General features: G+C 40.0%; 1 protein-coding gene across 1 annotated transcript in view; it reads right to left on the reverse strand.

Annotated features, from left to right (window-relative positions):
* Nucleotides 1-13,537, reverse strand: part of LOC126299299 (filaggrin-2-like) — a 492,536-nt gene that overhangs the window by 383,540 nt on the left and 95,459 nt on the right. The window contains exon 3 of the mRNA XM_049991094.1: nt 12,291-12,432. The gene's annotated coding sequence lies outside the window, so the exon portion shown is untranslated. The remainder of the gene's footprint in view (nt 1-12,290; nt 12,433-13,537) is intronic.

Consider the following 13,537-nt stretch of genomic DNA (forward strand, 5'->3'; position numbering starts at 1 on the left):
CTGATACTTTGGTGCCAGGTACCTAAAGTTGTATGCACAGTCATACACTAAAGAACTCTTGAAGGAGAAAATCGTTTTAGTAGGTCAAAAAATTGAATCTCTCTACACTTAGAATCAAACTGAAATATGTCCTCCATATAAATCTGGCACATAAATTGTGACATGCTATTCATTTGTAAAATTTACCAAATAATGCTACCCTACAAGTTTAAGACATATATATAGCACATTCATTATGATATACAGTGAAACCTAGAAATTAATTTTGTATCTAGCAGAATGTGGATTTATAGAAGACAAATTTATTTCTAAAGTGCATAAAGAAAATAGTTTTCATGTCTGTCAAGATGATTAACGCTTTCCCTTAGAACGACATGTAATAACATCAAAAATCTAAGATGAAGTCAGTTTCATTTCCACTCTTTCTGGCTGTCCGTATCCAGTTGTAATCACTGCATGAAGAACTTGCAAAGAGTCGTAATCGTTTTAAGTTCAAAATCACTGCTCGGACACCGTATTTGCTTCTCGCATACGTCTGAATGCGGGAAATTACTGATTGAAAAAAACTATTTTAACACATATCTTGAATGGATGAAAGAAATTTGAGCTAAAGTCTTGCGCTTAAGACTGATTAGCAATTTGATCGTCTATCAGATAGCTCTTAATTTCCAGTAGTTTTCAAAAGTTAGCAATAAATATTTTTTCAAAATTTTAAAATATAAAGTAAGTGACTAGATTACAATATTTTCAAAATATAGGTACAAAGTACCCCACCCCAAACCCCGCTTGGTATTGTGAGGATTAATAAAAATTAATCATTATTGAAAAATGACTCTTCAGTGAGATTTGATACAACTACATCTACACCAATACTCCACAATTTACACTTAAGTGCCTGCCAGAGTTCATCAAACCACTTTCACACTATTTCTCTAGTGTTCCATTCTCTAACAGTGTGTGGGAGAAACTAACACTTAAATCTACAAGCATTAAATGGTTAGTAAAATGAGTAACAAGGAAATTTAAGACTTTAGATGCTTTAGTATGTGTCAGAGTTTCATTCACGTTAGAATAAAAACAAAACACGCACTACACAAGTACGGCCTACTTCCATCCGTCTTAAGAGACCAGATGCCTGAACATTGCGGCCGACGATCAGTGGCTGATCATACATATGTTTAAAGATGGGTTCAAGTTATATCAACAGAGTATAGCTGTCTAGAGGCACAATGACAAACAACACCCTTAATTTTAGATACGAACATTTTAAGTAAGGCTTTACCGTGACTGTTATTGATATCAAATGGAACAACACATTTATTGTTGCGAGTCGCTGTTTATTTACATTCACAACTCTTCTCAAACTTTTAATTCAGGTGGATTTACATGTGTTAGTATGACGTGTGTGTGCGCGTGCTACCTTACGACTTGGGAGTAACCTAGTACTGTCTAGTGGAGAAACAAAAACAGTCTTTCAGAATATCATTTTGGGGAGGTTTCTAACTTAAAACTAAATGTATATCTAAATGAAAATAAAACAATTAAAACAGAATATCTCCAGTGGTTACAGACTCTTTTTCCCTGTCATAATATATTATAATAAATTGCCTTCTTTCGTAAACAGAGGTGACTTCTAGAAACAACTAGGTGCAAAGGATATAAAGCAAAACAGAAACATTATCTTAAAATACAAAGAATATACAGGGTGAGTCAAGAAGGACTTTACAACTTTGTAATGATAGATGTGTCATTTTGTTCCATTCAGCTACCCCCATCGGAGGTTCGAGTCCTCCGGTGGGCATGGGTATGTGTGTCGTCCTTAGTGCAAGTTAGTTTAAGTTAGATTAAATAGTGTGTAAGCTTAGGGACCGATGACCTCAGCAGTTTGGCCCCATAAGACCTTACCACAAATTTCCATTTGTAATTTTGTAACAAACAGCCTTAAATCTGATTCACATGGGATTACTCCATTCTGTCTCTGATGTTTCATTTGGCCGACGTGAAAAATTGAATCTAAGCTGCCGTTGCATAAGTTATGTCACATTTGCTGCAAAGAGTGTGGGAAAACGTTGATTACCAGTGGGATGTTTGCTGCATCACAAATAGAAGCCACATTGAATCAAAATGACACTTGACACTTTTATGTGAAACTTCGGGCTGTTTGCTACAAAAGACACACACCTGTCATTTCTGTAAGTTGTGTCAATAAATTTCTATATCATTCCAAAGTTGTTCAGTCCTTTCTCACTCACCCTGTATAGAAAACAAACACTGTTTTCTTCTGAATAAGCTTTAAAGGATTCTGGACATCTTTAAGTCGATGAATACATATGTTGGAATAAATATTTCATGTGGTACACAAATCCTTTTCTGTCAAGCTTATATAGCTTAAATTTCATACTCTTTTATATAATCAAGTGACATGTTGCACGCGTTAAATTCAATAATCATGTTGTCGACAGTGGTAAAATTATACATAAATAATAATTTTGGCTGGGATTCAGATATGGAGGATGAAAGGATTGTGATAAAGAGAGCTAAGTTTTGGATATGCTAGAGCTGTGGATTTGTTAAACTTACATCTGTTACTTGTTGTGAATAAGAAAATACTGAGGTAACACATTAATACCGAGTTACAGATATGCAGTTAGATATACTCTTAATAATATAAATATATATATGTAGTATCAGACTGCATAGGGTAAAAACTGCTTTTTTTTATTTCGGTGAACCAGTTGAGTTTTGTGAGTTAGATAAGTTACTGTTCATTTGGAAAATACACAAGTATATATGCTAATAACTAAATTAATTCATGGAAAGTATGAAGGGGAGGATGGAGGCACAGAGAGAAAGAGAGAGAGATATTCAGATACAGTGGGTGAGAGGAGTGTTTGGAGGAGAGCAAAGTTTTTCAGAGCAGGGGTTTCTTAAGACTGTATCTGTTACATTTATGTCTACGTAATGGTTGGAGCGACCGCAGCTCGTGGTCTTGTGATAGCGTTCTCGCTTCCTGTGCACGGGGTCCCCGGTTCAGTTTCCGACAGGATCAGGAATTATCCCTGCCTCAAGATGACTGGATGTTGTTGTGTCATCATCATCATCATCATCTTCATCATCATCATCATCATCATCATCATTCATACCCATTATGGTTGGAGGAAGGCAGTGGCAAACCACCTCCACTAGGACCTTGCCTAGTAAATGGTGCAGGTCTCCCGCATCGTCCCTTACGCTTCTCGGAGTGTGGGACCTCATTATCATCAATGGCCGGAGTAACACATTGGCTACACTTTAAAAATGTGAAGACTGTTTATGGTGTTTGTTGATATACATGTAGTCGACATTCGACAAACAAATAATGGAATCACCTCATTTGCAGATATGCCATTGTACCATCAGCTTGTTTCCCTATGGGCTTGAGACTTTATGTGTATCAACTTTTTACTCCGGCGGGAGGACCTCTCAATCTGCAGTGCTTGTGGCATCCAGATTACTGTCCGCCACATTTTACTTGACTGTCTGTTATTCTCTGACCAGAGGGCGGTCTATTTTGCCCATTATTTTGCAAGACGACACAAGGACTGTGCTTAAGGTCATACGGTTTTGTGTCCTGTCCAATTTGTTGCCTCGGAGTTTAGGGAGAGGATTTTAATGTGCTGCTGGGTGACTGGCTCACCCAGGTTTTAGGTAAGAGGTCCGCCAGTCATGATTACCTACTTGTTTTACTTTGATTTCTGTTCTCTTTTCCTTGTGTTTCCTTTCCTTTTTTAGTGCGTTTCTTCTCCTCTTGTTTTGCCTCTGTATGTGAGGATTTGGAACTGTGTCATGTCTGTGTCTTTTAACCGTTCTCCTTGTTCGCTGTCCGTCTTCGTCCCTTCACTGCATGTGTTTCTGTTTCTATGCGTTTGCGCGCTGATGACCACGCTGTTAGCGCCCGAAAACCTCAAACCACACACACACAACTAATTACATAAACTGAATATCTGTTTGCATATTTTTAGAGCATAACCAATGTATTGCTCCACTATTTACTTAGTCATAACATGTAACAGATACAATCTTAAGAACCAACTGCTCAAAAAAACATTGCTCTCCTCCTGTCATGCCTCTCACTCTCTTTATCTGAATCTCTCTTGCTTTCTCTCTGTACCTCCATCCTCCCCTTCATATTTCCTATGAATTAATGTAGTTGTTTCCATGTTTCCTTTGCTATTTCCTAAATGAACAATAACTTACAGCTCAATAGATCCATTGAAATAAAACAAACATTTTGTAACCTATTTCAGACTGATATTGCACGTATCTGTGTAATTGTTACGAATAAATCTATCTGTGTATCTTTAATCAGCCAAAATTTTAATTTATGTAAAATTTTACCACTGTTGATAACATAATTATTATACTTAAGGTATGCAACATGTTACAGATCATACAGGGTGTTACAAAAAGGTACGGCTAAACTTTCAGGAAACATTCCTCGCGCACAAAGAAAGAAAATATGTTACGTGGACATGTGTCCGGAAACACTTACTTTCCATGTTAGACTTCATTTTATTACTTCTCTTCAAATCACATTAATCATGTAATGGAAACACACAGCAACAGAACATACCAGCATGACTTCAAACAATTTGTTACAGGAAATGTTCAAAATGTCCTCCGTTAGCAAGGATACATGCATCCACCCTCCGTCGCATGGAATCCCTGATGCGCTGATGCAGCCCTGGACAATGGCGTATTGTATCACACCCATCCACAATACGAGCATGAAGGGTCTCTACATTTGGTACCGGGGTTGTGTGGACAAGAGCTTTCAAATGCCCCCATAAATGAAAGTCAAGAGGGTTGTGGTCAGGAGAGTGTGGAGGCCATGGAATTGGTCCGCCTCTACCAATCCATACGAACAATTCGACTGAAATGTGCAGGAGCTCCATCGTGTATGAAACACATGTTGTGTCATACTTGTAAAGGCACATGTTCTAGCAGCACAGGTAGAGTATCCTGTATGAAATCATGATAATGTGCTCCATTGAGTGTAGGTGGAAGAACATGGGGCCCAATCAACACATCGCCAACAATGCCTGCCCAACGTTCACAGACAATTTGTGTTGATGACGTGATTGCACAATTGCATGCGGATTCTCGTCAGCCCACACATGTTGATTGTGAACATTTACAACTTGATCACGTTGGAATGAAGCCTCATCCGTAAAGAGAACAAACCAGCTGCTGATAGTGCCGGCACACAATGTACATGGTATGGAAACAACTGGTTCCCCTGTAGCACTCTCCAACATTACCTTGTACAGCAACAACTTCTCTGCTGACATTAGGGTTATTGTCAGCTGCACGAAGAATTGCCTCGTCCATTGCAGATGTCCTCGTCATTCTAGGTCTTCCCCAGTTGCGAGTCATAGGCTGGAATATTCCGTGCTCCTTAAGAAGCCAATCAATTGCCTCGAACGTCTTCGGGACACCTTCGTTCTGGAAATCTGTCGTGATACAAACCTACCACGTCAAGGCTATTGCCCCGTGCTAATCCATACACCAAATGGGCATCTGCCAACTCCGCATATGTAAACATAGCACTGACTGCAAAACCACGTTCATGATGAACTCTAACCTGTTGATGCTACGTACTGATGTGCTTGTTGCTAATACTGTAGAGCAATGAGTCGCACGTCAACACAAGCACCGAAGTCAGCATTCCCTTCCTTCAATTGGGCCAACTGGCGGTGAATCGAGGAAGTACAGTACATACTGATGAAACTAAAATGAGCTCTAACATGGAAATTAAGCGTTTCTGGACACATGTCCACATAAGATCTTTTCTTTATTTGTGTGTGAGGAATGTTTCCTGAAAGTTTGGCCGTACCTTTTTGTAACACCCTGTAGAAATGAGCATGAAATTAAGCTATATAAACTTGAAAGTGAAAGATTTGTATACCACTTGAAATCTTTATTCTAACACACGTATTCATCGACTCAAAAGCTCTCCACAATCCTGTAACACTTATTTTAGAATAAGAATGTTGTTTTGCTGTATATCCTTTGTATTTTGAGATAATGTTTCTGTTTTGCTCGACATTCTTTGCAGCTAGTAGTTTCCAGACAAAATCTTTGTTTACTTGGCAAAGTGACACATCGGAAAAAGAAATGTCAGGTACAGCCTTTCTGCCATGCATTCCCAGAGTGACAGACAGAATATTGCGCAAACATGGCATAAAGACTATTTACAAACCAACAAAGAAGATCAAAGACTGTCTCAGATAAGCAAAGGAGAAAAGGGACCCCACTTGCAATTTTTGGAATATACTGCACACAATGCACGTGCAGAAATATTTATGCTAGGGTGACTGGATGATCATTCACCACTAGGGCACAGAACATAAGTGACACTGCTGGTCGGGCAGGTGGAGATATCAGCCGTGGCAGAGCATGCACTGTGTGAGGCCCACCACGTAGTAAAATTTCACTGACACTGAAGTTCTGGCTGCAGAGAAGAGTTATCACACCCTTTTGTTCAGAGAAGCTGTAGAAAAACATAAACATGACAACAGCTCCAACAAGAAGGAAGAAAGACTCAAGGTAAGCAGATTCTGTATTCCGGTGCTGCAGCGAATGACTGTTGCGGTTAGTAAGAGGAGAACTGCACCGGAAATGACTACGGAGAAGCACTTGGATGTTGGCACACCAGGTACATATACTACGTAGGCTGCGGCCGCGAACTCAGCTCCAGTCCACCACCAGCAGTGGAGGGTAACACTTTGGCAATGCTGGCCAGTTGTGCTGGCAAAACGACAGAAAAATCAACAGACCAATGTCGGCCGAAGACCAGAGACAGCAGCCTACAGGCAGTTTGTCAGCAAGTGGCCACAAAAGCCTTAAGAATTTTGTTTAAAAAGTATGACAATGCACATGTGACACATTACGATAGAGAAATGAGGCTGTAACAACTGGAGGTATTCTATTTTAGTTGTTTTATGTCCACATTTAGGTTTATGTTTAGCTTTTAGTCAAAAAACTCCCCAAACTCATGATCTGAAATAGTGTTGTTTCTCTACTAGACAGTTTCGCAGGTTATCCCACAATCGCAACACAACATACACATGTCGTATTGACACAGACTCAGAGGGCCATAGACATAGGTTCCCAGGTAGATGCAGTGTTTCTTGACTTCCGCAAGGCATTTTATACAGTTCCCCACAGTCATTTAATGAACAAAGGGAGAGCATATGGACTTTCAGACCAATTGTGTGATTGGACTGAAGAGTTCTTAGATAACAGAACACAGCATGACATTCTCAATGGACAGAAGTCTTCCAAAGTAAGAGTGATTTCAGGTGTCCCGCAGGGGAGTGTCGTAGGACTGTTGCTATTCACAGTACTTATAAAGGACCTTGTGGATAACATTGGAAGTTCACTGAGACTTTTTGTGGATGATGCTGTAGTATATCAATAGGTTGTAACAATGGAAAATTGTACTGAAATACAGGAGGATCTGCAACGAATTGACGCGTGGTTCAGGGAGTGGCAATTGAATCTCAATGTAGACAAGTGTAATGTGCTGCAAATACAGAGAAAGAAAGATTCTTTATCATTTAGCTACAATATAGCAGGTCAGGAACTGGAAGCAGTTAATTCCATGAATTACCTGGGAATAAGCATTAGTAGTGATTTAAAATGTAATGACCATATAAAATTAATCGTCGGTAGAGCAGATGCTAGACTGAGATTCATTGGAAGAATCATAAGGAAGTGCAGTCTGAAAACAAAGGAAATAGGTTACAATACACTTGTTTGCCCACTGCTTGAATACTGCTCACCTGTGTGGGATCCGTACCAGATAGGGTTAATAGAAGAGATAGAGAAGATCCAACAGAGAGCAGGGTGCTTTGTTACAGCATCATTTACTTATTGCAAAGGAGTTACGGAGATGACAGATAAACTCCACTGGAAGACTCTGCAAGAGAGACGCTCAATAGCTCGTTACGGGCTTCTGTTGAAGTTTTGAGAACATACCTTCACCAAGGAGTCAAGCAGTATATTGCTCCCTCCTACGAATATCTCGTGAAGAGACAATGAGATTACAGCCCACACAAAGTCATACCGACACTCTTTCTTTCCATGAACAATACGAGACTGGAATAGAACGGAGAGCCGATAGAGGTACTCGAGGTACCCTCCGCCACATACTGTCAGGTGGCTTGTGGAGTATGGATGTAGATGTAGATGTAGATGCACCCGTTGATGGAAGCTTAAACCTTCGAAACACGTTGCGGATATAAATAAACGGTGACTGGTAACAGTAAACTTGTTGCTTCATTCGAACTCCCTTAATAATAGTCATCAGCCACAGACGACTTATTCCTCAATGATTTTTTTTTACGTAGTATGTCGTACCAACCGAAATTTACTTGTTTCCTCTACCATCGTATCTCTCTTCAGTCTTCAGTTGGCGAAAATCGGTAAAAATCGGAAGCCTTTCGTCAATTAGCATATTTGGTTCAACACCTGCCCGCAGAGTCCTACATCGCCGTAGCGAAGTATCAGCATCAACTTCGTTGTTGCTTGCGAGCGAACTCAGTAGCTAAGTTTTTCTAGCTGCGAGAATATTTAGCAACTTGTTGCGTAAAACGAGTGAGAGACCGCGCTCCCCACTCGCACAATGCAAACACGATAGACCGTTTTTCTAGGGTGCCCACAAAGCAGTGCCCGCTACAGATTCTGCTCGCGAGAAACGCTTACGTGCTTCGGGAGGATTCTATCCCACACGTCTCAGCGATTTGCTTGGCTGGAGGCATTGGAGTGTCAAAATGAGCGGCAGCGACTACTAGGCGACAGCTGCAATATTTGTCTCACGCGCTGGGGCACCAAGAGCACAGATAATTGTACCACTCTAATTATTGAAACATTCACCAGAAATGTCGGCTGACTACATCTCTGCCTCGAAGGATGAGCAGCTAATCGTGTTGATATCCAAACACTTTATTTTGTGGAACATGGCTGACACAGAGATGCAAAAACTGAATGTAAAAGGAGTTACTTTCAGCACAAATCGGAAGAAAAATGAATGAAACATGTAAGAAGAATTGTCTTTGATTATGTCCATTGTAAACATTTGTAAATGTATTTGTACTGAGGTTTAAACCAGAGATATGAGGATGTTGTTGTTACGGTGATCAGTACTTTGAACGACGATTAAAATTTGGCCCGTTGAAGTAATCTGTAAATCCGCTCCTCAAGTGAATCCCTCGGCTATGTCATAACAGCATAACAGCCGATACCTACCACGTCAATCATGTTTTCCTTGGCCAGTTGACTATTTTCTGATATGCCTGCATATATTATTACCACCAACTTTCCAACGCGCAATGATCACCATTCAAAGCTAAGGGAAATTATAGCTCGTACTGAGGCGTTTAGACAGTCATTTTCCGTCGTGCGATCCGCTAGTGGAACAGAGGTGGGGGGATTATATGATTTTGGCGCGAATTGTGCCCTCCGCCACACACCGCTTGGTGGCTAGCGGAGTAAATATGTAGATGTAGATGTAGAAGTATAAGGCAGTGGAAACTGGCTTTTCCCCGCATCGCCAATGTTGTACGCTCGTTCTTCACGATGTAAGAACATTTGTCTGACTAGGCTACTTTGTGGATCCTAGTTATCTTACCAATAATATACAGCCTTCCTCCTCTTCCTTAAATTACATATACTTTCGGAGTGCCGAAATTAATAGGTTTTTTGATCGAAACGAAAGTTTGGCACATTTTTCCAATTTTCAGCTATTACTCGGAAATTATGCAACCTGCTGAAAATGTGGTCATTTCCAGAAGAAGCATTAAATTATGCGTCGAATGACTAGTTAAATGTCAAAATCGGTGCAGTCGTTTAGCAGTAATCAGTTGTCAAATTTCTGTCAGTTTTTACCAACTTTGCTAAAATGTCGGCTCCAATGCCTGTACCTCAAAAACGGGTACTCCAAATGAAAAATTTCATATTATCAAAGCTACAGAGTAAGAAATTTCGTGTTATAAAGGCATCTAGGTTTTGCGTTTTACTCACTATTAAGAGTCTTGGGGTTCAAATGGAGCAACAGCATCTGTTTTATAAGGGTTATGTGCACCTGGCTCCTTAGTACACAAACAGTGTGCAATCTTCCTAGTCCAGTGTCTCTTAATTCAAGGTTCATAATTTTATGAACAATATTTCACTTCACATAGGGAAGTCTGCTAAGTTTCTCCCAATGAGCATCAATTTCCTCGCCACAACAAAAGCAGTGATTATTAAAATCAATTAGCTTTTTGTATGATTGAAGATGAAGTGCTTAGTGTTTGTCAGAAGAAGTACAATAAATCAAAATTGATTAGATCGTCTTTGACACTATAAATAAACAGTAGGCCCTGCACCTTTACTTACAAGAGGTGCTTGCATTGGAAGACCACACAGATGCTGCTGAATTCAACAATTTACAACTGAAGGCTACTTCACCATTAATCGAAGTGATAAATTTTGGTGTGGTGTATGATCTGATATGACAAAAGAGCAAACTTTAACGAGGGGAATGAAAGCGAAAGGCGGATTAACTGACGGACATGTATTTTCAGATTCTGTGCTCATAAAGTGGACTTCAGGATTCGCATCTTTACAGGATATTTGACAAAAAATAGAACAACTTTAAGGCGTATCCTCAGGAACTAGCCAGCTTCACACAGATATAGAAATCCAGCAGACAATGATAAACAGAATGATTGGCACTCATAATATCCATTTCTTCCCAAATGTAATATGCTTATGTCAATAAGCTGTAACGCAATTGGTGATGAACCGCTTAAGATAGGGAAGAAGAGGATTCCTACCCTAAAACCCAGACTGCGTATTATGAAGCAATCTGATAAAGACTTGGATTTCTGTTTCTCATTTCAATTTTCCCCATACCCTGCGTTGTTGTTCACAGAAGACGGTCTCAATAAGGCTAAAAAATCATCTCTCTATGATGCATTCACACTTCTCTAACAGAATGAAGTACACAAAACAAAAAGTTTTGTAGTTGATGGTGCTACCTGCACCAAAGGTTGTTTGACACATCAAAGAAATGTTTAGAACCATCTGTATGCAATATGAAACATGCTTGAGAAAGCACAACGGATCCAAAATCACATTTATATTTAACGGGTACCCAAGTGATGCTTCGCAATACGGGGAGAAGTTTTCTGAAAGATCTCATCGTTTGAAGACAGCAGGTTCTTCGTGAGATATCATTTTCGATAAAGATAAAAAAGGTGCAGTCTCACAGGAGAATTTTCTCGGATATGAGGGCAACATGAACCGTCTGATTTTGATGATCATGAGGAAACTTGAGTATGGAGTATTCAAGTGCTATAAGCAGAGGAAGCTGAGGCTTCATTAACTGTGGAAACAGCTACTACCCAAGTTACTGAGTCTGACACTGCAACTGCGAGGACATTGGCATGCTGCTTCTCCTAATCGGTCGAGGAACCAATTACAACAACCTGTACTTACATAAACTGGGAATAGAGAAATCAGCAGGAGTTTAGTACTCTAGTAATTCTTTCAATTTCGATCCTGGGTTTGCACCTTCAGGCATGCCTGCACAAGACATGATACCACATCATCTTTTTCTGGCCAAGGAAAAAGGAAATGACTAAACCTTAATGGAGCAACAGCCACACCTCAAAGTTGAAGTTGCTGAACTTGTTAAACGCCCAGTCTCATAAGGCGTAATAGCAAAGACAGAACAGCTGATGTTAGCACCGCATAAGAATTCCAACTGCGCGACTATGTACGAGCTTTTTGTGAAGTCTGCCCCGAAAAAATCTTTCAAACTCAAAAGGCTACCCCCAACATTAGACGCTCCAAGGTTGCACTCATTGCGATCCTACCATTAGGTGCAATCTTAGCTGAGCAAGAAAGCTGATCTGTGCCAGTGGGCCTGGAAGAAAAACTTATCAAGCTTGTTTCCCGTAGCGATGACGAAAGATGCGACGCCACACACGCTACTGAGATTTCCTGCGCATTCAAAACATAATGGTTCATATGGCTCCGAGCATTATGGGGCTTAACTTCTGAGGTCAACAGTCCCCTATAACTTAGAACTACTTAAACCTAACTAATCTAAGGACATCACACACATGCATGCCCGAGGCAGGTTTCGAACCTGCGACCTTAGTGGTCGTGCGCAAAACATACTGCACAGCGCTACGTGGATGTCTCAAATCTGTATTGAACTGCTCCTCTAAGTGCAAACACTGTTGTGGCTTAAAACTCACCAGAAACTGAGCTCGATGAGGGTGAGGAAGAGATCGAAAATAGGCTCGAGGACGAAGAAGCTGGTGACGGTGCCGCAATAGATTGTGAAGATCAGATGCCAGACCGGGACCTGGCGCAGTCTCCCAGATAACCTCGATGGAGCTGAAATTTGATAAAATGAGAATCTTTGACATTTAAATTGTGTTTTATTAATATTGTCATGCCCTTCTACTTCTTCAGTTGTGCAATTTTTTATATTACTCATACGTAAATACATATTAGCCATTGCTATGTACTTGGGTTTCATTATAGCAACCCACTCTCACCAATTAAGGCGTGGATAAAAACGAATAAAAATAGAAATAAGTGAAGAAAATTAGACAGATACACATAGAGAACGCATATATGTTTATTAGGGAGCCATCTTCCCACTGGAAAATTCATTTCATTGAATAATGACTTAAAAAAAGAGACAACAAAGTGGAATTACTTTGGCTTTCAAGTGTAGGAACGCTTAATAATGCCTACAACTGAAAAACTAGATGCTTTTGTGACATGAAATTTATGCTCTACAACTATGATAACTTGACATTTTTCATTTGGAGTAGCCATTCTTGAGTTACAGGCGTCGGTGTCGCCTTTTAGCCAAGTTGGTAAAATGAACGAACTTTGACAACTGATTGAGGTCAGACGGTGGCACCGATTTAGGCCATTCGAGCAAAATTTAATGGACTTTCATTTAGGTAATAGCAAAATTTTCAAATTGATACATAGTTTTCGAGTAATAGACGAAAACCTGAAAAGGCGCCAAAATTTCTTTGTTTTTTGACCACACTCAACTATATGCACACGATAAAAGGTACTCCGTTACTCGACTACCTACAAAAACAGGCAACACCGTGAACACGAACCGCGCGGCGGAAAGAACTGCGACTGGCATGTCCCTACCATTAAACTCACAGAAACGAAATACAAAGCTATTTCAATCTTTGTATACGCTCTTGCATTACGACTCATTTTATAAAACTGACCAGTTCATAAATCGTAATTTTTCCAGGTAGCCTACCTGAAACATCTCTGTACGCCGAGATTGGAAATGATCCATCTTACTGTTGTACTAGACCAGAGTGTATACGCAGACAAGGAAAAAAAAATCCCGGGATTTTCCGGGTTAAAAATACATTTTCTCCCGGGGTAAATACACTCTTTCCGTGTTAAGTGACAGTATTCATTTCCTCGGAACATTAAAACTTATCAATCCTTTGAA

This window comes from Schistocerca gregaria, chromosome X, assembly GCF_023897955.1.
Source record: "Schistocerca gregaria isolate iqSchGreg1 chromosome X, iqSchGreg1.2, whole genome shotgun sequence".
Classification (NCBI taxonomy): Eukaryota; Metazoa; Arthropoda; class Insecta; order Orthoptera; family Acrididae; genus Schistocerca; species Schistocerca gregaria.